The sequence below is a fragment of the Phyllostomus hastatus genome, unplaced genomic scaffold (genome assembly GCF_019186645.2).
Source record: "Phyllostomus hastatus isolate PE091 unplaced genomic scaffold, TTU_PhHast_1.1 phas_scaffold_385, whole genome shotgun sequence".
NCBI classification, from domain to species: Eukaryota; Metazoa; Chordata; class Mammalia; order Chiroptera; family Phyllostomidae; genus Phyllostomus; species Phyllostomus hastatus.
The window spans coordinates 7,945,323-7,970,188 of record NW_025334026.1 but is presented as its reverse complement, the minus strand read 5'-3'; the positions used below and the strand labels follow the sequence as shown (position 1 = coordinate 7,970,188).

General features: G+C 45.6%; 1 protein-coding gene across 3 annotated transcripts in view; it reads right to left on the bottom strand.

Annotated features, from left to right (window-relative positions):
• Positions 1-24,866, bottom strand: part of CALN1 (calneuron 1) — a 479,834-nt gene that overhangs the window by 353,628 nt on the left and 101,340 nt on the right. The window contains exon 1 of one of the 3 annotated variants that reach the window (XM_045819683.1): positions 21,820-22,456. The exons of the other annotated variants lie outside the window; for them this stretch is intronic. The gene's annotated coding sequence lies outside the window, so the exon portion shown is untranslated. Of the gene's footprint in view, positions 1-21,819; positions 22,457-24,866 lie in introns of those variants that run through there. 3 annotated transcript variants of the gene reach the window in all.

Here is a 24,866-nt window from a genome sequence, read left to right as displayed (position 1 = left end):
AAGGTGAGGAATGATGGTAGAAGGGTGGGTACAGAGCAGAGGGGAGGAAAGGGGAGAAAAAAAATGGGACAACTATAATAGCATAATCAATGAAATATATTTTAAAAAGGGACAGAACTTGGTCTATAGCAGTAGGCAAATTGACAGCAAATATAGTTGAGGATGGACAAAATGAAGCAGTCATCTAAAAGTCATTGCTTTTGTTTTGTTTTGTTTTTTAATTTGCATTATCCCTGCCTTACCAGAAATAGGCTACAAGAGATTCACAGAGAAAGGTATAGGACCCCTGGAGATTTAACCTCATTTTGTCCAATTTACATGAAATGAAAAGCATGTAAATTGGATTCATTCAACCTATCATTCAGATGAAAAGTGGTTTGGATTTTACCCACTATTTTGTACTTCACAGCATAAATATTAGGAAATAAGACTGTAGCACAGAGGACAGGGTTTTCATCTTTTTCTGAGCTTTCTTCTCAATCTGCCATAAAACTGAGGGTGTGCCCAGGAAAGGCTGAAGCCGATCTAGCCACAGAAGAGGTCAATTCCCTCAGCTGTTTGGGTGGTAGGGACTTAAAGCACCTAGTATGCTGAAATACAGGGTGGTATTACAGCAGCAGTCACAGTTCATGTCCTCAAAAAGTTACAAACCACTGGGCTACAAGTCTCAGAGATTACTATCTGGGCCATGCAACCATGAGAACTATGCATACTTGGGCAGAGAAGAGTGGCAACAGAAGCAAGCAGCTGACTGAGCTGCCAGTCCAGGTGATGTGGGGAGGCTGACACGGCACAGACATCTCACCTGCAAGCCAGACACTGGTGCCCTGCCGAGAACCATGCCCAAGAATCTGGGCAGCATCAGCAATGTCAAAAACAGGACACAAGTTCATCCCAATGGCTGGGCATAGGACAGTGAATGCAGGATGGCAGTCACCTTGGGGACTTCTGGCAAGAGGAGAGTCCCAGCTGAGGGGAGAAGCAAAAAGCAGAAACCAAAAATAAGCACAAGCTAAGATGGTGAGTTCACCAGCAGGTCACCTTGTGCGGCCTCTCAGTCTCTACCTAACTTTTGCAAAGATGAGTGATGGAGAGGAATCTGCTAAAAGAAATGAGAAGTCTTTCTATATTCAAGAGACATAAAAAACAAAACATCATCAACAACAACAAAAGTCCACAGAGTGCAACCAGACTATGAGTTCCATGGACACGATGTTCTCCCAGCATGGAGCCCAGAGTCAGGCATATGAGGTAAACTCAAAAATGTTTGTGGAATGCGTGCATGCATAAATGAATGATAAGGAGCTTGTCTTTCTGAGAAGCGCCAAGACAGAGGAAATAAGATAATCCCTCCCCTGGAACTACTCTCCCTTCCACAGTAAACCTGCAGCAAAACACATCCCCAGGGCCAGTGGCAGCAGGAACATAAAACTTGGGAGCAAAAACTCTCATGGAGTCACAATGATGCTCGAAGTTTCTCTGGGGACCATGACCATCTGGCATGATATGCCAAAGGAAAATTCCTAAGAATAGGTCATGTATGAAAATAGTGAACATTTTTAGAGGAAAAATATTTTTATGTGGCAGGCAATTCTAAGCAATGTTAAGTAACATCTCTGTTAAACCTCATGAGACAGGATTGCTATTATCGCCATTTTACAGATGGGGAAATGAAGCACAGACCAATTAAATAACTGATCCAAAACTGCAGAGTTAGCAAGAGGGAGAGCAGGAAGTCAAACCCAGGTGGCTTGGCTACAGCGGCAACACCTAAGGTGACATCTACCGAGGTTGTCCCTGGGATAGACAGGGAGCAACAACGAAAGGCATTTACTCATCGTAGAAATTTGTGTGGACTGTTGGCCCTCTTCATCTTTCTGAAGCCATAGCATGAGGCTGGGCCTCTGCTCTTGGAAACAGACACACAGATCTGTCTGCAAACAAAGGCACCAGGGACCAGTGTGAGGCTTGAAAGGGTCTGAGGAACCAGGGAATGGCCCCCTCTCCTCCAACAAAGCAAGAAGTTGGAGACAAGGTAATGTGGAGTATGAGAGGCACTACAGAAAAGGGTGGGGAGGAGAACGTTCACACAGTTACACAAATAGGGACTCACAGAATGCAAGGAGGAGCCACTGCTGAGGAGAGGAAGGCCACCTTCACAAGCCCTTGACTGAAGGCATCACAGACAAGATGACAGATCAGAGTGGCAGGCAGGGAAGGTCACCAAAAGGAAAAACAAACACAAGTGCAAGGTCCCCCACTGTTTGCTGTCTTCTTCTTCCCCACAGTCTGCCAGGAGGTGCAACACTGGATTGCTTCCCACACTCCACTCCATGCCAGAGAGGTGCAAAAACCAACCTAATTTAGTCATCTTCTCTCCACTCTCTCCTGAAATGACCTTACTCACTGGGTCCGGGGAGATGTTCCAGGTTTGAAGGAGGAGCTGTGCCTGTACTTCCTGCTTCAAGGCTGACCAGAGTGTGGAGAAAGATGCAGACTCCACTCAAGGTGCCAACACTTCCATAGGGTCCCCTCCCAGCCCTCTCCCACTTCCATGTTCTCCCAGCCATGCCCACTCACCACCCCTTCATCCTCTGACTGTTAATGATGGCCCTTCTTCCACATCCAGCTCAAGGACATGCTCAGGAACGAGGCCTTTCCCAACCCTTAGGCTCTAAACATACAAAGAGAAGCTGCCTAGCAGATCAGTGTTCAAGCTAAAGACCCCTGGCCCAGTCCTGGCCCACTCCAGACTCTGCCACATTCTAACTATAAAACTCTAGACAATGCAACTCTTCTAAGTCTTAGTTTTCTTGTCCATAAAATTCAAGTTGTTAAGGTATTTACCTCACTGAGTGGTTGTGAGCATTAAATGGAATTATCCAGAGAATACTTAGCACAGAGCCTGGCACATGGTAAGATGCATCCAGCTCCTAACACTAGGGATACTGCCAAATACCCACAGCTATGGCCTCAGCACAGCAGCACTCAGGAATATCAGTGGCTAAGGAAGGCCCAGGCCGGGGAGGGAAGGTGGAACCGAAAGAGTTTCATCTTGGTGGCTATAATGTCGACACCACCCTGGCACCACCTGAGACAATACCTCAGATGGTTGCATACCTCAGTCATGAACTGGGACAGCAGTGGGGCTCTTTGATGCATCTGATGACATCAGTATTGAAACACAACAGCCAGAGTGTGAAGTTTTAGAAGAGGCCAACAGGAAAATGAGGATGGTCTATAAAAGGAGTAAAAGCCATGGATTATATATATATATATATATTTTTTTTTAAGAGAGGGAAGGTGATCTGTAAAGGTTTAGAGGTCACAGCAGAGCCCAGACGTCAAAGAAAACTCAGAACGATTGAAGGAAATAGGAAAGACCCAAGAGATGTATGTAGGAAAGTGGTGAGAAAACAGGGAAGGGGCAAACCAAAGATGACAGAGGCCAGCTGCCACAAGGCACCATTTTCAAGCAGGTAAGAACCACTCAGCCCTGAGACACATACTTGACTTCTCTCAGTATGGCACTGGGCCACTGCTCCAGAGCACAAGGAGAATTCCACTCTCAATGACTCACTCCCCTATATTATTGTGCTTTTGCTTTTTGACTTGGGGGTAGCCACAAACTGTGTCCCCCATCATACAGAACACTGTGCCACTTTGAAGTACAGGGGACAGAAAATTGGACCACAGGTGAGCCACACACATCAAGAAATCCCCAGTTAACAGCAAAAGTCATTTTTAACCATGTAAAATAAGATTAAATCACAAATACAACTTCTGAATATTTCAATCTCTTTCCTTTTAAATTTCTTCTATTCTTGATAGTAAATGGGAGAACCTAACGATGGAATTCTTTGGCTAAAGATATATTACTTCTGACTTTTGAAGGAGTTGTCTTTTTTCAAAGGTCCTTATCATTCTAAAGTGGTATATATATCAGAGGAAAATTTTGTTTCATGGTGAAGTTTTTGCTTTTTTTAATAGGGTATTCTTAGAGGGTTGAATACCACAAGAGTGACAGGCCGTGCTATAGGTGACATTATATCACAGAACTTCAGAGAATGGGAGCACATAGTTAAGCAGGAAACAAGGACATCAGCTTCTTATCATTTTGATTTAATCTAAATCTTTAACTTCTTAAAATGTGTTATTAAGTTACTATCATTTAAAGCATCTAAAGAGTTACCTTTTAAGAAGGCTATTGTTTGTGGAGATAATTGTACTTGAACAAAAATTAAAAATAAACATTGTTTAAAAGACATGGTATGGTAACAGTTTAATAAGGCTTGTAAGTATGATATAATCCCAGATTCTTATGCATACTGGTTTTTAAATACATGTGCCAACATTCAAATGTTAATGGTGAAGGAGAATCAATCAACAAAAATGACTGAGTTCAGCCCATAGTTGCTGACCCAGGGCATGCATGTTACAAGCCTTACAATCCTAAGTCATTCTTTCTCATAATAATCTACTCTTCTGATCATTTTTGCCATATTCATTGAAAATCATGAGCCAGGTATGGGAGAAATAATAAACTCTATAATTTTTAAAAAGAAATTTCCTTTTATGGTCATAAAAAAAGAAAAGAATCCCCAGTCCAGGGGATTTTTCCCCCCAAAAAATGCATATAACTTTTTAGAGGTTATAGCACTTCAGGTTGAGAAAATTGAGGGAAGTCAGTCGATATAAAAATGACAACTGCATCATTTTTTAATGGTTTTGGTCTCGCTGAAAAAAAAATCTGTAATTTAAAAATATAAGAAAGATAAGGGAAAATCTGCCCTATCATAGATTTTTAAAGTTGCTATAATCTAAACCAGGGTGGCACTGGGAAAGGCTGGAACAACAGTAGAGAGAGCCAAAAGATCAGAAGTTCAGCCCAAATGAATGTGGCAATTTTGTAAAGTACAAAACTGGCATTTCTAAATCACTGAATGGACTATTCAATAAGTAATACTGGAAAAATTGAAAATCATTTCAAAAAAATAATAAAGTCAGATTCCCTATAGCATACCACAACAAAATTAATAGTAGGTAGATTTTTTAATGTAACAATAAAAATATATATTAGACTTCTGATAAAAGATGGCAAATCACTGTCACTCATTTATTGCCTCTCCTTTCCCAGACACTGCTCAAACGGGAATGAAGGAGGAAGGACAGGAGGCAGGGGCATTCCTCTGTAAGACACGGGGACTAAGAGGAGGGGAGGGAGGGGCCTCTAGGAGATCTGGAAGTAGGAGGCACAGGGGAGGTCACCCCCTTGGCCTCAGGGAGTAAAGAGGAAGACGGATTCCGCATCCGCCACAGGTCTATGCTAGGAAGGAGCCAGCCAGTGGGTGCCAGGACCCTGAGAAGCACACAGTGGTGGTATCCGTGCTGTGGAAGGCCCTGGTCAGAGACAGACAGACCGACAGACAGAGTCCTGTCCCTAGCCCTGAGCTAGCACATTGTTCCTGTGTCCTGTGTTCTGGGACCCAGCAGGTCAGCCTCAGCAAAAATGAAAAAAAGGCACAGTGCAGGACTAGGGTGAGGTGCCTTCAGTGAACAAGAACCCATGGGCCAGTCTGTGCATGGAACCTGGGGGCCCTCAGCCCCCTGCCCCAGCCTAAGGGCAGAATTCCTGTACCTGTACCCATAGCCCCTGGGAACCCCACCCCACAGTGCTGCTCCCCAGGACAGCAAGGGACTGCTGCTTGGTGTTAGAAGCTATTGAATGCTATTCAATGTCTAAGCTATCTGAAGTACATTACATTAATAAAAAAGCTTTTTTAATTGAAAGAAATTTTTTTAAATTAAAAATAAGTATTTATGTAATGTTGGGGATAAGAAAGGATTTTCTAAGTATGACTCCAAGACTTATATATTTAAAAAGGAAGGATACAACAATTGATTAATTTTAAAAAAAAAACTAAAAAGTTAAAAATAATGTAAAAGAAATAAATAAACAGCAAATTTGGAAATTTTTGCAACATTAATAAACAAAGGACACTGTTCTTTTTACTAGAGTTCTTACAAGTCATTTTTTTAAGAAGACAATGCCTCAATAGAAAAATAAACATAAGCCCTGGTTGCTGTGGCTCAGCAGTTTGAGCACAGCCTGTGAACCAGGGGATCCCAGTCGGGGCACATGCCTGGGTTGCAGGCCAGGTTTCCAGCTGGGGGCACTCCAGAGGCAACCACACACTGATGTTTCTCTCCCTCTCTTTTCCCTTTCCTCCCCCTCTCTCTAAAAATAAATAAATAAAATATTTTTTTAAAAAAAGAAAGAAAAATAAACATAAAGCTTTAATACACAACTCACAAGAGAAAAAAAATCAAATGGCCAATAAGCACATTAAAAAAAATGTGTATGCACCCTGGCCAATGTGGCTTAGTTGGTTGGAGTGTCATCCCGGAAATCGGAAGTTTGGGGTTTGATGCCCAATCAGGGCACATACCCAGGTTGTCTGTTTGATCCCCAGTCAGGACACATACAGGAGGCAACCGATCAATGTTTCTCTCTCACATCAATGTTTCTCTTCCTCTCTCTCTCCCTCCCTTCCCCTCTCTCTAAAATCAATAAGGATACCCTCGGGTGAGGATTATAAATAAATAAATATTTAAAAATAATACAATGCATTTGCTTACGAACCCAGAACTCCAGGATAAAACTACGATTTGAAAGCACTTTGCCGAATTTGAGGAAGAGTCCATCCAGCATTGGACGATGGTGCAGATGTGCGGAGATGAGCCCTGCCCCACCCACTGCGGCTGGAAGTGGGGACGCGGAACATTGGAGGAAAGGGACCCAAGTCTTCACCTGATCATTCCACTCCTAAGAATCTATCCCTAGAGAAATACTTACCGATGTACAATATTTATTAAGTCAAAGGAAAAAATAACACACACCCATCTGAAGAACAGAACGTGTTCATTAAACATGATGAGGTAGGAGCATATGTAACAACCTGGAAAGACATCCACAAAATACTAAGTTAAAAGGCAGCCTGTACTAGAGCATTCACCTCACAACCCCTGCTGACAAAGAGAGGAATGCTTCATAAATGCACACACCCACACGTGCATGCACACAAACACAAACTCTGGGAGATTTTATCCCCAACCTGTGATCCAGGGTTATCTCTGGAATAATGGGATTAAAAGTAACTTTATTTTCTTCTATTTGCTTATTTTCTGGTGTTTAATCAGATGGCAGCACCTTCTCCTTCAGAAAGCCCTGTTGCACTGGTAAGTCTGAATGCCCATCGCCCCACAGGGCGGTTTATTCCCGAACAGTTCTAAGTGAAAGCTGAATGGATCAGTGCTGGGCAATTTGGAGCTACAACTATTGCCGAAACTCTGTTTTCTCTGCTTGGCTGGCTCCACCAGGAGACAGATGACAGCTAGCACCTACAGAGCTGTGACCACAGCAGGGCCCTTGTGGTATCCAGACAGGCCTGGTCTCCTCGCCTCCAGACGAAGCAAGAGCACTAAGCCAGAGGGGAAGAAGGCTGAGGGGTGTGCCGCAGACATTACTTTCAGCCCCTCCAGGGTTAAGGGCTCAATGCCCCCTCCAAGACGCACTGTTTACCAGTCCTGCTAAATTCAGGGTTCCAGGGAGCTTCCTTGAGAAAAGTGAAACATGAAGGTTCTGTGCATTGAAAAGGCAGAAAAAAAGAATGTTAAACCACCACACCCTACCCAAAGAACATTCTATTTTGCACAACAAATCAATCTCTATTTCCCAGTGATTTGCATTATAATATCTGACCTGCTTGCTGCTAAGTCTGACTGTGCTTTCTGTTGCTGTTCACACAGATGATTTTATCTGCCTTCCCCTCCCTCTGCCAATTACCTAATGATCTGGAAACTCCATTCAGATTTACAAGGGGAGTCCCTGATTAAGTGGCCCCTACAGTGAATTATTCAAGTGCAATACAAAAATCACTCCCTTACTCATCTCTTCTGACCTACCTAAAGGATACCTTTAAGAAATACCTTGATTTTACTTTGCTTCCTCTCCAGCTTCTTCTCCAAAGAATTCAAGGCACTAAAAGAAGTCATTCACTTAACTCACTTCCTCCCCTACCAGTCACCTCCCTAGTGGGAGAAGTGTCCGATGTATTATCTCTACTTCACACTGAGCAAATGATAACAGAGCTGATGATGGACACAAAGATCACTGCAGCAAGACCACCTCGCAAACCAACACAAGTTTGCTCTTCCCACGCTGGAATCCGAGTCTTAAGATCACAGCTAGATCCCCATAGTACTGCCTTCCAATTAAGCTTAACAAACATCTCTAAACATGTTTCACAGGCAAAGCACAGTGCCAAGAACTATGGAGAAAACACGCACACACACCAAGCCCCTTGAAAAAGCTCACAATTTAGAAGAGGAAGAAGAGACACAACTGCAAGTGAGCTCACGGAGGGTCTATTTCTCACTGAAAAAAGATGCCTTCTAAAATCCCCTTAATTTTACTCTTCCAGGACTCTCATTCTAAATGCAATACTTAGCACAAGCCAATAAGCATTAGGGTAAATGTCTAGGTAAATATCATACAAACACAAAGGAGGGAGACATTAAATTCAGTTTCACAAGGAAGGTCAGATTTGACTTTGACTCTATGTGACAAGGAGCAGAAAAAGCACCAGCAAGGACACAGAGGTTGGTCATCAGTGGTACTTGAAGACACAGAAGTAGCAGTGTTCAATACCCAAGGAGGCCAAATGAAAGTCACTAAGAATTCAAAATGCAAGTGGAAGCTTCTGGAAGACCAGAGTGGCATGATTCACCTTGTGTTTTCAGTGGATGAACCTATAGGAGCTGGATGTAGCAGTGGGGTCAGAACACGAGTGCCAAACAACAGAACTGATACATGGATCAAGCACAGGAGGTGGGGAGAGAGAGAGAAAGATGACAACAAGCTTCCTGTTCAGAGCATCTGTGGGGCTGGAGGCCTTGGGCCAGGCAGGAGAACACACTGTGGATGGGAAGGACATGGTTCATTCTGTTTGGACCATGTTGAGTTCAGAGTGCCTGGGGACAATTTACATCTAAAATATGATCAGATGTGCCCTGACTGGTGTGGCTCAATTGGTTGGAGCATCATCCTGTAAACTGAAAGGTTGTGGGTTCGATTCCTGGTCAGGGCACATACCTACGTTGTGTGTTCGATCCCTGGTCAGAGGGGTACAAGAAGTCAACCAATGAATGTTTCTCTCTTGCATCAATGTTTTCTCTCTCTCTCTCTCTCTCCCTCTCTCCTTTCGTCTCTCTCTAAAAGCAATGAAAAAAATGTCCTCAGGTGAAGCTAAAAATATAAAAGTCTGATAAGATGTGATGTTCAAGAGATAGAGCACAGAGGAAAAAAGATTGTCCAAAGAGAGAAACTAGAGAGAGCATGAAAAGAAAGAGGCAAACACATGAGCTCTAGGAACACCTGCATTTGAGGGTTGGAAAGAAACACATGAGATAGAAAAGTGTTGCGGGCTGAATTGTGTCTCCCAACAAATTCATATGGTGAATTCCTAACCTCAGAAGGTGACTGTGTTTGGAGACAGGCTTTAAAGATGTAATTAAGTTAAATGAGGTCGAGTGGGCCCTGGTTGAATATAATTGGTGTCCTTACAAGAAGAGGAAATTTGAACACAGATGCACACAAAGGAGGACCATGTGAAGACACAGAGAAGACAGCCATTTGCCAGCCAAGGAGGAGAGAGACCTGGCAGTCCTCCCTCAGAGGTCTCAGGAGGAACCATCCTGCCGACATTTGCATCTTGGACTTGTAGACTCCAGAACTGAGAAGAAATAGACTTCTATTGTTTGAACCACCCAGTCTGTGGTGCTTTGTTACAGCAGCCCTAGAAACTAGTACCAAGATCTAAGAGGTGAGGATAAGCCGGCCGAGTTCATTCAGGGCAGTTCCATAAGGCAAGGCTGGTGAGCAGTGTCAAATACAGCCAACTTATGAGAAACAAGTTCACTTCCTTAGACTTCAGAGTGAGGATTGCAGTGACCTTTGAAAAGCAAGTTCATAATTTAGTAAGTATCTGAAACTTAATATAGTAGGGGGCCAACCGTGGGGTTGGCCAACAGCAAAGCATTAAGGGACAAGACTAAAATGAGGTGAACAAGTGACAGCAGCAAGGGCAGACTTCCCTTTTCAGAAGCTCTGCAGTAAAGAGGGGGGCGAAATGGGATGGCAGCCCAGGAGGCTGTAAGATCGAGCAAAGTTTTGGAGAAACTTATGTTTATTAGCTTAAGAAAGGAAAATAAGAGATTCGGGATGAGGAGAAATGAAAACTGATTAGATTAATGGCACAGCCATGGTTTCCTTGTAAGAGAGTAAAGATACTTCTTTGAAACAGGAAGAAAGAAATTTTAAAGTAGAAACGATAGAGAATGTTGAGGTCAAAGGAAGAGGTGATGGAGATCATGCTCTCAATCTATCAAAGTCAGGGGCAAGGTCTTCTGCTAAAAATGAATGTGGGGGAGGATAGTGGAAAATTGAGAAAAGTAGAAGAGATTCAAAAACACAGCCATAGTGAACAGGAGAAGAAATCAGCCAAAAGTTCAATGAAAGGATTAGTAAAAATAATTTAGGACCCAGCTGTAGTTGAACAATGCAAAGTTTTAATGGAATCCGTTTAGCTGACTGAGAACTTGAAAAAGTGAATGGTTAATATTATTCTAGGTTGAGATTGAAAAATGAATGAATGCAGCAATAGGCCAGAAAGGCACCAAGTAAAGAGTTCTAGGGAATCCAGAAATGTGATTGGGATACTAGACTAGGCCTGCTAATTACCTAAAGAGACAGAGTCATTTCAGGTGGGAAATCAGATAGAGGCAGTGACTAATTACGTAGAAGCAGAATCAGCAAACTACAACCATGGGCCAAAATCCAGTCTGTCTCTGCCTTTCCAAATAAAGTTTTATTGCAACACAGCCGCACTCATTCATTTACATCTGTGCATGGTTGCTTTCCAGCTATAACCGCAGAACTGAGTAATTGCAAAAAAGACCGTATGACCTGCAAAGCCTAAAATATTTGCTATCTGCCCCTTTACAGAAAAATTTTGCCAACCACTAACAGAACACGCCACAGTGTGAAAATCAGGCAATAACACCAGGCAAGCAAGAACAGAGGGAGCATCAAGGACAGGCTAGCTGATGACCAAGACAATGGGCATGAGCTAGGGACAATGAGCCCTCAGGTGGCCCCAGCCCATGATCAAGGGCACAGCAATCAAGGTAAGGAACAGACTCAGAAAATCCAGTCCAGAGAGCAGACCTGAAGTGAGAGAGAACTCAGGGAGTTCCATCTGTCCATCACGTGCAGAACCCCTACCAGCAACTCATATTGGGGCAATGACTGGGGGAATGAGATCAACCAAGCTGAACAATCCAACAAGAATGAGACAGAGGCTACCACACTCAAAGCACAGCAGAGGCACCATCCCTGGAGCCTAGGACAACATGGGTAAATGGTGGCCACCAAAGGAGAATGAAGGTCAAAACTGAGTCTAGGAGTGAAGTCTGTAAGTCAAATGCAAAGCAGGTATCTGGGGCAACTGACATTCCAACCTTACTAACAGCTGCAGTGCTCTTCTTTATGATCTATGGTTGGCCCACCTGTGGGCCCCTCAATGGACACATCTACAGAGAGCTAGAAAAGGCAAAGGCTGGAGAAATAGGACAGGGACAGCACCAGCAGGACTGACTCTTATGTGTGAGGGAGCAGGCATCCACGTGAAGGTAAAAGCGGGCTCCAGGAGGGAATGTCAGGGTTGGAGTCTACAGAAAAATGTTCTGTGGAAGTTTTCTAAAGCCTCTAGCATGTCCTGAACAGTCAGCAGTACAGAGGTTATACTGCCTCATGGCCTAAGGGCATGACTTCTAGTTGAGAGGCAAGCTTTACTACTCATTAGCAGATGACTTTCAGCAAGGTACTTATGTTACCTACCTCACCTCACGGGGTTGTCGAAAGGATTAACATATGTGAGGTACTCAGAAAGGAGTACTTATATAACCATTAGCTATAATTATACTGCTTCAATCTTTATGCTAACTTGCATGTGCCCCTAAGTCTTTTCCTACTCTATTTAAAGACTTGACCTTCTAGGGCAAAGTACACCCACCCTGAGAAAGCAATGTCCCTTTCAGTCCCAGAACCTTGATGTCAAGTCAGTGTCCACAGCATGAAGTGATAGGCAGGAAATTGTCCCTGTCAATGCTGAAAGGCTGAAACAGGTGCCTTGAATGCTGGCATGCTGAAACAGGTGCCTTGAGTTGAAAAAAGCAAAAAGAAAAAAAAGATCCCACAAAACATAATCTATTAGTCATCACATGCTGAACACGTCACAGCTAGGTGATAAATGCCAAGATCATCAATTTTGAACTATTCTTACAAGTTTCACCATGACATCAAGAAACCTACATGTTGAAAGTGTTCTTTATTTGTTTCAGTGACAGGAGGAAAATATTTGGGGTGAAAATAGTAAATGTAATTATTTTGCATCAAGTAGGGCAGCCTGCATCAGCATCCCACCTGGGAACGAGCTGTTAAACATCTGTCAAGGTGTCAACTCCAAGCACAGAAGCAACGTCAAGCTTCTGTGTGGTTAACTAAAGTTGGCTGGAGGAAGGGGATGGAAAATCACAGGTATAATTAACAGCAATGTCTCTCAATTCACAGGTATCTTTAATATGACTGCACCCTCAGTCTTTCTGGGTGTCTCTGTCTCACGATTCCCCTGCATTCAGAGCAGCACGGGGTTCCTTCTCCCCAGGCCTCATTCTGCCATGTCCTTCCACCTGGTCTCAGGTCCACAGCAGCCCTGGCCTGATGATCTGTGACTCTGGATGAATCAGTTTCCTCGCTCTCAAAACTAGGGGTTTAAACTGGATAATCGCTAAGGTCCTTTGCAGCTCTCTGAGCCTCTGATTCTGACTGTAAATGCTGACCAGGGGCAGGAGCATGCACTGGATTCTGAAGGGCAAATAAGTGCAAGCGATTTATAATCTTGATGCCAACTTTTGGGCTCCAATACTAGAGCAATAATGTTTAAGTGTTCAGAAATGAACTTTTAATGAATACTTAATTGTTCTATTCTCTACAATATAAAGGGAGGAGGCAGGGCCTGAGCTCTTTGTCCTCCTACCCTGCCCTGAATGAACCAAAGATGCTGTAATCCCATGAAAAAGCAATGGTTCCAGAAGCCCTCCACATGAAGCTCAACAAGGCAGTAACCTGATTCTCCTAACTAGGACTTGTTCTCCCAGGGCGTCCCATGAGAAGCAGCAGCAGCACCTGGAGCTTGTTGAAAATTCAGGCTCTAAGGCTGCTCCAGACCTGGGCATCAGAACTTGCACTTGAACAACATCCCTAGGGGATTTGCAGGGTACCTCAGTTTGCAAAAAGCTGTCTAAAGCCCTGGTTCTCAAAGTTGACTATACAGTGGAATCACCTGTGGGGGTTGGGTTCCCTCCCTCTCAAGAGTCTGACATCACTTGTCTGAGATGTGACAGTGCACTGGGACTTCTTTAAGACTGCCCAGAGGATTCTAATGTGCAGCAAACTTTGAGAAACACTGAACTACATTCTCCACTTCAGGTTCTAAAACTCAAATCCAGGGCCAGCTGACTTCCTTCTGAAGAGGTCTGAACCACCTTTCCCAAGAACAGAGCAGTGTCACCCACTCCACTCGCTGGAGTTCTGATGATTGGTCAGCATTGCAAATCAGGACCTGCCTCCCGAGTTTACCTTCATGTCTGAGGTTTCTCCCTGGACCTCCAGGCTCCAGCAGGATGTGGTCATTACCAGAGAAAGTCACCTTTTAGCTTCTCATTTCTCTTTCTCTCTCTCTCTCTCTCTCTCTCTCTCTCTTGACAACTGCACCATTCAAAATCAGAGGACAGAACATTCTTTTTCAGCAACACCTTTCATGCAGGGATCTCCAAGCATAGGGACCCCAGAGAAAGAGGCTAGCTAATATAGGGGAGGGAAAAGAGTCCATGGCCAGTGCTCCTTGGTTCAGTCCCTTCTGCTGTGCAAGACCGAGTCAGCCTACACCATAACTAATAATTTAAGGCTAAGATCTCTGAGTGAGGACCCACTGACAGTATCTGCCAGCAATTATAATTCCCTCCTTTTTTAATTTTGGGATGTCTGCCCTTTGAGGGCCCTCTGAATTCTGTGCCTATAGGTTTCTGAAAGAAACAGTTATCTCTTTGCATGTGAGAAATAGAGAACCTCAGTATTTATTAAAAGATAACACAGGAGCCAAGCTAGAAATCCACAGTATTTGAATCTACCAGAGCTCAGAGGTGGTTTAGTGTCCATGCAACTAACTTGAGGATTGGGTCTTGGAATGAAAAAAGAACCACCACCCTCAGCTGAGGGAAGATGATCTGTCCTCAACCTGCTACCAGCAAGTGACTCATGAAGGGAAGGGATTGGGAACAACCCACAAAACTTGAAAACATGATCCCTTAGAAGCGAGCTTTAGAGGTCTACATCCATGACTGCCCAGACAAAAGTGACTTAACTAGTTAAAGCAATTTACAGAGTCAGATTCTGCTCTTCCTCGCAGAAAATTTGCTAATCTTTGGGAGGCAAGGGAAGGTGGAGAGTTTAGGTAGCGTGTCATGTGCCTCTGGATCTGGCCAATGGTAGAAGCAGATCCCACCCACCACAGGCTAACCTGGGACCCTGGGCAAGTTACCCAACCTTGCTGCATCTTCATTTCTTCATCTATAAAATGGGGAAATACTAACAATCAGAGGTTGATTAACACTTGCATTTCCTGCTGCACATGGAATGTATGTTTATGTGTTTGTGTATTAAATGAATCAGCAGCAATGCACCACTTTAAACAACAGAGCAATTGGTTTTAAGGAGAAGCAGTTAGGAATGCTGGAGGCTGAAATGTTACATCAATGTGCAGTACAGATGTTTGGGTTTTCTTACCAGCTATAAAAATGTTTACACAGTAGTTAGGCTTGTTATCAGCACACAAACAAATTACATTTTACAGAATAAATGAACAACGGCTCAAAAACCCTCCCATTTTGCATTAGATTCAGAGTGCTTTCCTAAGTCTTGGGTTTACCAAAATGAATACATTTTCTAACAACACAGAGTCACAGAGGGGAGTAGGGAAGAGGTACTAGGGTGAGGAAATCGACTCTGTTCAACAGAACACATGTCAGTTACTCCCCCTGGTTCTCATTTTTCCCATCTATAAAATGAGATAAGCAAGGTCCCTGCTCCCCCTTAAATTCCATGGTGCTGTTACTTCACAATCATTCTCTCCTAAGCACATACCACTCTTCTCTTCACCAAGAAAGGATGTGTGTAATTAAAATAGTGATGGGAACATAGTACTTCTGCTGAATCGCAAAATGAGACCAAAACGACCCTGTTCTATTACACCAACACTGAGTTTCATTCCCTGCACTGCAGCCCCAAACCCTATCTGCACGGTGAGACCACACAGAAGTACAGCTCTTCCCAAACACGGCAACGGGTCTAAGTAACATTTCACTGAATGTTTTTCTTTTCCTGTTCTCAAAGGGTAGTATTCTGTTGTCATAAACTTTTCACCAAAATAATTAGCTAAGCTCTCTAATTTGCACTTCTGAGTTTTCATATTGGCTAGTTTTTGTTCATGAAAAACTGCAAGTGATTTGTAATCATGATACCAACTTTTGGGCTCCAGTACTAGAGTAATATATTTAAATGCTCAGAAATGAACTTTTAATGAATATGTAATTGCTCTATTCTTTATAAGTATAAAGTACGCTTTCAGTGAACACTCAGAATACCAAAAAGAGAAGGTTCAGCTTCCCCTAACTAAATTATGTTTTCAAGTTTCCTAATGACTTGTTTTCAAGGGGGAAAAGGTCATCTAGGTTTCGAGTTGTAGAAGGAATTTTGGAGAGTAATGTGGAGATAGGGTAACTTGTTATAGGAATAATCCAAAATCCTTCAACAAAATATAGATGTATATTTGAAATGCATAGGGAAAAATTCTAACAGTATAGTATAGAAATGTTAGTAGTCTAGGAAATGAGAGTACAGAAAAAAACACTATCATTTTTATGTACATTTCTATATTGCTTTAATTTTTAAAAAGAATGTTTGCTTTCATAACTAAAAATATTTTTAAGAGTGAAACAAAGAGCCAACCATTGGGGCAGCTGGTGCAAAATACTTCCAGAAATAAAATGGTAGGAAAAAGTGTTTCATAGATATACTTCTTACAACACCCCATTCAAGACATTTGTGGTCATCAGTATCTACATTTTCAAACAATTTTTTTCTGATTATAAAATAAATGTGTGCTCATTTTCAAAAAATAAAAATTATTCAAAGTGGCAGTATCTTTGGACAAGCAGTGGGAACACTGTTAGTCCACTTATTTCCATTTTTCTTCAAAAATGTGGTTTTATCTGTACCCACATTTAACTGGTACATTAGAAACCACTAAATTAAGGTCACCAAAGCATTTTCTCTCCATCTGTTACTCTTAAACATTACACATTTCATTTTACACTCTAACAGATAAAGACTCACTTTATTGTACCAAGATAGTGCATACAGAATGTACAAGCTGCCAGTATGACCTTTTGAAAACATTATTTAAGTCACTTCACTCTCCCATTTATAGTAAAAGCCCCCAGTGGCTTCCATCAAACTTAGTATCAAATTCAAACGCTATAGGGTGACCTCTGAGGCCCCCATGAACTAACCCCTGCTTCTCTGAACTCATCTCCTGCCATACCAGCCTCCCTCCTGTTCTTCTAATTCATCCAGCTCGTTCATACCTCAGGACCTTTGCACTGGATGCTCCCACTGCCCAGAAGTTCTTCTCCTGATCTTCCCCCATCTTACCCTTACTTAAATATGTGCCCTCAGTAAGAACTTTCTTGACCACCTAATCTGAAGGAGCCACTGCACCTGTCTCTATTATATCAACTAATTTTATTTTCTATTTTTTATTGTCTTATACCACTAGAATATGAGCATACTACCTCTGCCCAGTTCACCATTTTCCCCCATACCTAAGTCAGAGACATGTAATAATATTGGATGAATGAATGAAAATGTATTTAAAGTACCCAGATTTGTGGGGAATGAGATAAAGTACATAACTGCTTAAACAGTCTTTATTGACAGGTGCATAGCACTTTAATGAGACTTTAGAAAAAAAATAGGTTGTCACCTTCTCAGACAGCCTGGTCACAGAGAGGTGCCCACAGCCCTGCCAGTGGGGAAAAATTGGCCTTGGGCACAATTTCATTTTTTTTAACCTACCCCATTACCTAAATCAGAAACCCAGGAGTCACATTGTACCCTTCCCTTTCTCCTGCTCCTACATCAATTAATGAATTAGTCTCACCAATGTCCCCTCCTATGGAAGACATGCCCAACATTTAAGTCACTGTGTCTTCACAGAATCATTCCAGTTTCCTTCAGAAAACTACCTCTCCCCATTCCACTGACCCTTCAGAAAACCACTACTAGATATGAAGACCCAAAGCTATGCCAAGGAGACATTTCCTCTGGGCATTTTGAATGTAGCAGAATAATACCACGATGATGATGACGATGATTACAATGATGATGATGGTGATGATGATGGAGGAGCAGAAGGAAAAGGTTAGAGATCATTTTCTTCCATAGTATCAGCTCGGCTAAAAGAAACCATAGACAGTTCCTGCCACCAAGATCCCTTCGACTGCCTAACTCCTGTCTGCTCTAAGCCTGGCTCTTCAGGTGTGTCCTCAGTCCTGTGAGTTCCCATCAGTGATGATAATACATTGTCTTTGCTTTGGTTGTTATACAGAGTTGGCACCTGTTGCTTGCAACCTAGGAGCCCTGAGAATTCTCCTAAATGTTTGCCCAATCCATCTCTTCTGCTCTATACCCCACATGGCCTCAGCACTGGCTGCCTCACTGGTACCCACACCTCTGCTCTTCTTATTGCCAAATCCATTCTCCACAAGGTCTCCAACCAGGCTGACCGAAAACTCAAACCTGACCATGCTGCCCACCCCCTGACGGAGGAATGCTGAGCCCCCTGGTCCTGACCAAAGGCCTCCATACACCTATCATTCTTGCTGCTCCCTGCCTCAACCTTTAAGCTCCAGGAAATCCAGACTACCAGCTGCTTCCTCATATTTTCTATATGTTGTTGTTGGTTGTTGTTTGGTTTCTTTTTTACCTCTTACCCTGTGCACACCCTATTTCATCTGCCATGGAACACCCATTTAAGGCTGACCACTTCACAATCACCCTTTAACCTGAGCTCACACATCACTTCCATCCTAGGCTGGCCACCTTCTGTTTCTGCTCACAAATGTGTACCTCCTATTATGTGGTCTGCCTTCCCCACTCACCTGTGAGTTTTTGATGACAGGTGCTCTGTCATATTTATCTCAATATTCATACCACATAACAGGCACTAAATACATTTTTGTTAGATGATGTATTAACTAACCATTTGTTACATGATTTTGTTTAAATGATTAAAAACATAATTCACTTTGAAAACACAGATCAGATGCAACAATCGTGTTTTTATTTTCCTCCTTTCTAAACACATTCAGTATTACTCTCAAACTGAGTGACTGCAGGATCAGTCTAGGCTCTGATCAGTTTGAAGATGGTTTCACTGCTTGAGAACCAGGATGTGCACGATTTTAACAAGCGCAGGAGACTATTGCTCATTGCACTGCCTAATGGCTCATCATGAAAGGACAGTTCAGACACTCTATGTAGTATAAGCCTCAGGTGAAGGGCAAAGATGCCACCTACCCCATACTAATGTGAGCATGAATGAAGAAGTGCAAACAAAGAAGCAGGAGCCTATAACCAAACCAAATCTGAACTCGAACCTCACATGGCTGGTGGATGGACACTGCTGGAGGGCAGGGCCTCCTCCCCTGACCCACCACAGAATGTCCAGCTCCTCCAGTGCCTGAGCTTCCCCATCAGGAATGAGGAATGAGATGCTGACCTACATTCGCTCAGCAATCACAGACAGGGCACCCACTATGGCTCTGACTCTAAAGAGGCACCAGAGATCAAAGGTTGAAAGCTCAGCTTCTTAGAATCAAACCATAACTCTGTCTGTTACTCACAAGGTATGCAGCCCCAGGAAAGTTATTTAACTTTCCTTAGCCTCAGTTCCCAAATATGAAGAATGAAGGTTATGTGAGCTGAAATGGGTGGAAGTGCCTTGAACCAAGCAGCAGCTCAGAAGAGGGCCTTCGAAGACCTTAAGTGTCCGAAGTTCTAGCCCGGCCTTCAGAATTCCTCTCAAGGTAAGAACTAGCGCCCCCTTCTGCCACCCAAGAGCAGGACATGGGCTGTCAGTAGTGGACCAGGCTGTCAGTAGTGTGGACTGGGCTGGCGGAGCCTGGACCGCAGGCTCAAGAACCAGTGCACAGACACTTCTCTCGCTGGCTGATGACCTAGGAGCCCAGGGTCCACTCGCTATGGAAAAGCAATTTCCAGATAGGAGCCCAACTCTCCCCAACATTAAGCACCGATCAGAGGCCTCCGACTGACCGTGGATTTCAGTGTTAAAGTCAACCAAGCAGCTGCCACACTCACACATCCTCATTCCACCCCAGTCCCCACCACCCTTAGAGAGGAAAGGGAGTGGTGTATTTTCATCAGGTCTTGCCCATCATTTTCTCCACAGAACCAGCTGAATTAAATTATTTTCCTTCTAAAAAGCCCTTATTCTGCACCCTCACGGAAGGCCTGATTACTGGCAATAGTTCCGTTCCGAGTTCAGAGAAAGGTGATCTTGATGAACAATTCTAAGAGGATTTAGCGCTCCTCCAATAAAATAGCCGCGGGATTGGGTTTCTGGAGTTTTGTTTTCATTACTCCACTTGGATGTATCCAGTAACCAACTTCAGTGTCGTAGACCAGCTCCTCAGTAAACATAGCTGTTCTTCAGGCAGCTCCTGCCATGAAAAACCCACACTTCTGCAGTGAGCACAGAAAGGAGGGCCCCGCCGCCGTGGGCTTCCAGCAGAGCAGGCCGCTGGGGGAACGCAGCCCAGGGGCATCCACGGGGCACTCAGGGGGGCCACCACCCACTGCCAAAGGGACTAGGAAAGGCACGCAGCTCCTGGATCCTAAGAATGCATCCTAAACTGAGTGTCACAACAGAGCTGCAAGCACAGGGGAGGTCTCAGTTGCCATCTAGGCTTCCACCAAAGCCTCAGAGACCTAAGTAACAAATAAAATTGGGATTCCACCAACACTTCTTTCCACCCCAAGAAGATGAAATAAAAAACATCAACAAGCCAAGGAGAAGAACTGAACCCAAGCTTTGATTTAAAAAAAAAAAAAAGAAAGGAAAAGAAAAAGAAAATAACTGTCCTGCTCTAGCCTCAAGACAATTTCACACCAATTGGCTTTAAACCCCTTTCCAAAGCTCTGATGCCTGAATCAAAAAAGAGTTTATCTTTCTGACTGAAAGTCAGCAGTTAAGGAAGAGAATATGAAAATTCTGAGAGTAATGGGTGTTCGAATATCACGAATGTGTGTGTGTGGACATACAGAGGGCAGAGAGATCTAACCATTTTTCTAGAGAATGTCACTTCACCTTTCTCACGAGGCTGCTGTTATTCACTCTACATTGCAGTTATTAATACGAATCAGACTTCACGACCTAACACAGCCACGCAAAGTCGGCACTGAGCCGCTGTTCTCCGAGCTCAGGAAACTCTCCTTTTTCTGCGAAAACCAGGCTCAGGGGTTGGGGATGGCGCCCCAGTCTTGACACCCAAGGAACTGCAGTCAGCAGCTCACCTGGGCTAAGGGCTTCAAACCAGCCGTAAGAAAGGCGCCTTCCCCACACTCGCCTCTCCGAAGCAAAAAGAGCAGTGGGAAATGCTGCTGCGGATGGGGGCAGAGGGCGCACGTGGCTGGCGCCTGGGAAGCTAAACGAACCCCTTAGTTCACCCTCCGCACTATCATCCCGCGGGTATGAGGCGTTCCCACTCGCCCTTGCCCCTAGCCTGGTCCCAGAACTACCTGCTGCTGCCTAGGCGCCCTCAGGCCAAGTCTCAGGAAGTTCACTCCCTGTGGCGCCAGTCCAGGGAGGCTAGAACGCGCGTTTCAAACCGAACTACCCTGAGAGCCGAAGCCCGCCGCTGCCCCGGCGCCGGACCCGTGGAGCTGCTTGTGGCCCAGGGACCAGCTTAGCAGTAACCAGGTCCCATTCTGGGCTGCCAGAGGCCTTCCCAGTTATCCGCAGGGCTCCAGACCCCGATCCGGTGGCGGCCAGGAGCGTGGGTCCAGGAAGGCGAGCAGCCAGCGCTAGGGACCGGAGGTGGAGGGAATCCTGCCTCCCGCCTCCCGCCTCGCCTGATCGCCATGACTCCCGGCTTCCCGAAGACCTGGAAGCCTCGCTGCTCTCCCACCTGGGCTGCGGTGTGCGGCTCCCCTGCCCTCCTTTCCCTTCCCACCGCACAAGCGCCGAGCTCCCAACCTACAGCCGCACAGTTCCAAGACACCCAAGTGGGACACCCACTGCCCCTTTCCCAGCCCCACGCCCCCGGCGGGAGTCCAGGAACCACCCCAAGGGAGAGCAAGGTGGCTCAAGCAAGCTAGGATGCCCTCTGCCCGGGCCAACAGGTATGGAAAGCATTGTCAGCCGCCCGCCTGCCCGCCCACTCCAGAGCCCTGGGCAGCTACAGCGGTGGGCTTTAGGCACTGAACCGAGGGGCGAGAACGCAGAGGGGAAGGCGAAGGCAGGAGACTAGGGGAGGGGGCAAGAGGGAGGCAGCACTCACCTCTCGATGGGCCAGGGCCGGCCGCACTGGCCAGCAGCCCCCAAGCCCGGTTTCGGTAGCGCCGAGGCGCGGTGCTGGGGGCTCCCTCCGAGGCCCGCAGGGAGGGGGTGGCGCGGATGCGGACGCCGGCGGGCAGCTCTCCGCTGCACGCTCACACACCCAGCCGGCAGCCGCGTCCCCGCGCCGGCATCCTCGTTGCCGCCGGCTCCCACGGCACCCCAGGCCGCTCCCCTAGTCCGCGCCGAGCCGGCACAAGCCCCCCCTTCGGCTGGGAGCGCTATCTGGGCGCGTGTCTCCCTGTCCTTGTCCTCGGCTCCGGTCTGGGGACGCGTGCCCCGCACCCCGGCACGGCGCGCTCCTCTACCCCTCCCGTTCCCGCTGGCCGAGCAAAGCCCCGGCGCGCGGTCTCAGCCCATGTGCGCGGCTGTCTCGCTGCGCCCGGGAGCCCAGTGGCCGAGGCTCCGCTGGAGTTGCGCGCCCTAGAAACTCCATGCAGCTTCGGCCTCCTCCCCAGCTCCTCCCCGGCGGGCCCCCAGGGGCCTGGAGGCCTCCTGCAGTGCCCGCCCCGCTCTGCCCTAGCGCGCAAGAGGAGCCGGGGTTCAGCTCGCCTCTGCAGCCCGCGCCGAGCTTCTCCCAGGGTCGGGGAGCCCCCACCCCCACTCCGTCTCCTTGCCAATAACCAAGCTCCCTTGGTTTCCAGGCAGCGCAACCTGAGGAACGCCTCGGCGCGCTCACTCACACTCACGCGCGCACACACAGGCACACGCGGGGGGCGAGCTGGAGCTTGGCAGACGGTCCTCCTTCCTTTCCTACCCAAAGAAGCTGCCCACGTTAACTCTGGCAAACTGCTGTTCCTCGGTATTGGACAACTCACCCAGGCGCCCCCCACCTTAACTACTTCATCCCCAGCGCCCACACCCCTGGGCCACAATCACACCTGCGTCCGTGCTGGGGCAGCTGAAGTGGGTGGAGGAAGTGGAGGATTGGCGTGCCCACCCCTACCACCATCTAGGGAGGCACGTCTTTGGCCGCTGCCCGCCAATCTCCAAGGTCAAGTAGTAGATTGATGAGGGAGAGAGGGTGCTTGGACACAGGTGGGAGCTAGAAATCTGAAGACTATCTGCAACCTGCCCAGCGCTGACCTCTGTCAAGTCCATTCTCAGATAGACCCCTTTTTCTCTTCTGCCCCATGCCTCAAGGACAGCATATTAGCTTAATTTAGAGTCTCCAGTCACCTTTCCTATTCCCCACTTGTCTACCTCCCATGTGCCCGGAGGCTGAGGGAATACACAGTGAAAGGAAGGTTTGCGTTGTTAAGTAGAAATAAAAACAGCAAGGTGGATGGATCTCAGACTGTCCCATTGACAAACTCAGAAGCCTGCCAGTTCCTTTCTGCTCCTCCCTGAGTGCCAACGGAGAAGGAACAACCCACCAGGCTGGAGCATGCTAGCCTTTCTTTGCAGCACTCTCCTTTCCAGCTTCTCCCGTTTCGTGCCTGCTCCAGGTGGCAGAGAGACTGCTCACCAGCTCAGACAACTCCAATTCTCAGAATCAAAGAAAAGATGGAGCATAGAAATTCTTACACCAATCGGAAATGAAGCAGGCAATGCTGCCACAAGCACTTCATCCAAACAGCTCAGCCATCACCTTTCTGCTGGCTGGTGCAGCTGCCAAGGAAGTGTGGGCATTGGCACTGCCAGCCAGCGGCACAAGTTAAGCAGGGTCCCCTCCGTATCTGCATCTCCTGGCTTGCAGCCTGGGTGTGGTTTCTGAGTCTCCACAGCACTCATTAAGGGTACCACACCTTTGTCATTTAGCATTTGCTACTCTGCATTATTACTATCTTTTCTGGTAATAGCTGCACTTTTCAAGTTATCTAATAATCTTTTGAGCCACTGGCTGAATCTTATGTACACAGTTAAGAGATGTGCATAGAAAGTGTTTCCAAGAGTTTCCATGAAGGGTTGCAGGCAGATGAACTGATAGACTTACTGGTGTCTTGGCATGATCTTTCCCTCTTACCTATTAGTTTGGATGAAAGCTGCATCTTGTACCAAACTGTTTTTTATGTAAGCAATTGTGTGTCACTTTCTGGATGGCAACTGTGTCACCAAAGCCCCTTGGCCAGTCTATATACACACACGGTCAAATGTAGGGGTCACCATTTAACCAGGGTGGGACACCTCTGGCAGTAGTTCTCTGTTCTCACTTACTGCCTGTGTGAATTTGGGCAAGTCGTTCTCTCCAAATCTCAACTGTCCTCATCTGTAAAATGGGAATAATTACAGTACTTATCTCCCCATAAAGATGTTGTAAAGATTCAATATGATGACATGAATAGCAGTCCCCTCAGCTAACTCAGTTCCAGGCATAACATAAGCTTTCAACACATGTCTGCATAAATTAGTGAGTGACACATATCAAAGACATTACCTTGGGGAGGGGGAGGAATTGAGGAAACTAAGCTCAAGGGACCTCAAGAACTAGAGAAGCCAGGTGGCAAACTTTGGTGGGCACGCCTAATGCAGTTTCCTGGTCCTCACCGACTATGATGATTCGGGGACTTCCACATTAAGGGAGTTGCAGTGTCAAAGACCCTGATACCCTTGCTCCAAATTTTATTCTTTTGTTCAATATATATATATATATATTTATTAAGGGTCAAAATGTGTCTGCTCCTTTTTAATGAAATACCAAAGGAAATCTTGTACCATTGTAAGAACTGGAGCTCAAATCAACATAAAACAAAACGGGTGAGAGGGACTTTCCTTTATGAAAAATTTCCAACTGGATTTAGCACAAGTATTCTGTCCAACCCAGAAAAATTCAGCCCTCCAGGGAACAGCTAGAAATAAACATTAACTTTATTCAACCACCTACCTCTAGCTTTGGGACTCAGAGGCACACAAATCAGACACCTGGACAATTGCTACCTTACCACATGGCCAAAGTCATTCCTGCCTCTACCTCTTCCCTTCCCCTAGCCTTCCTTCTTTTGTTTTACCCCCAGTAAGTACCATATTTTTTGCACTATAAGACACACTCCC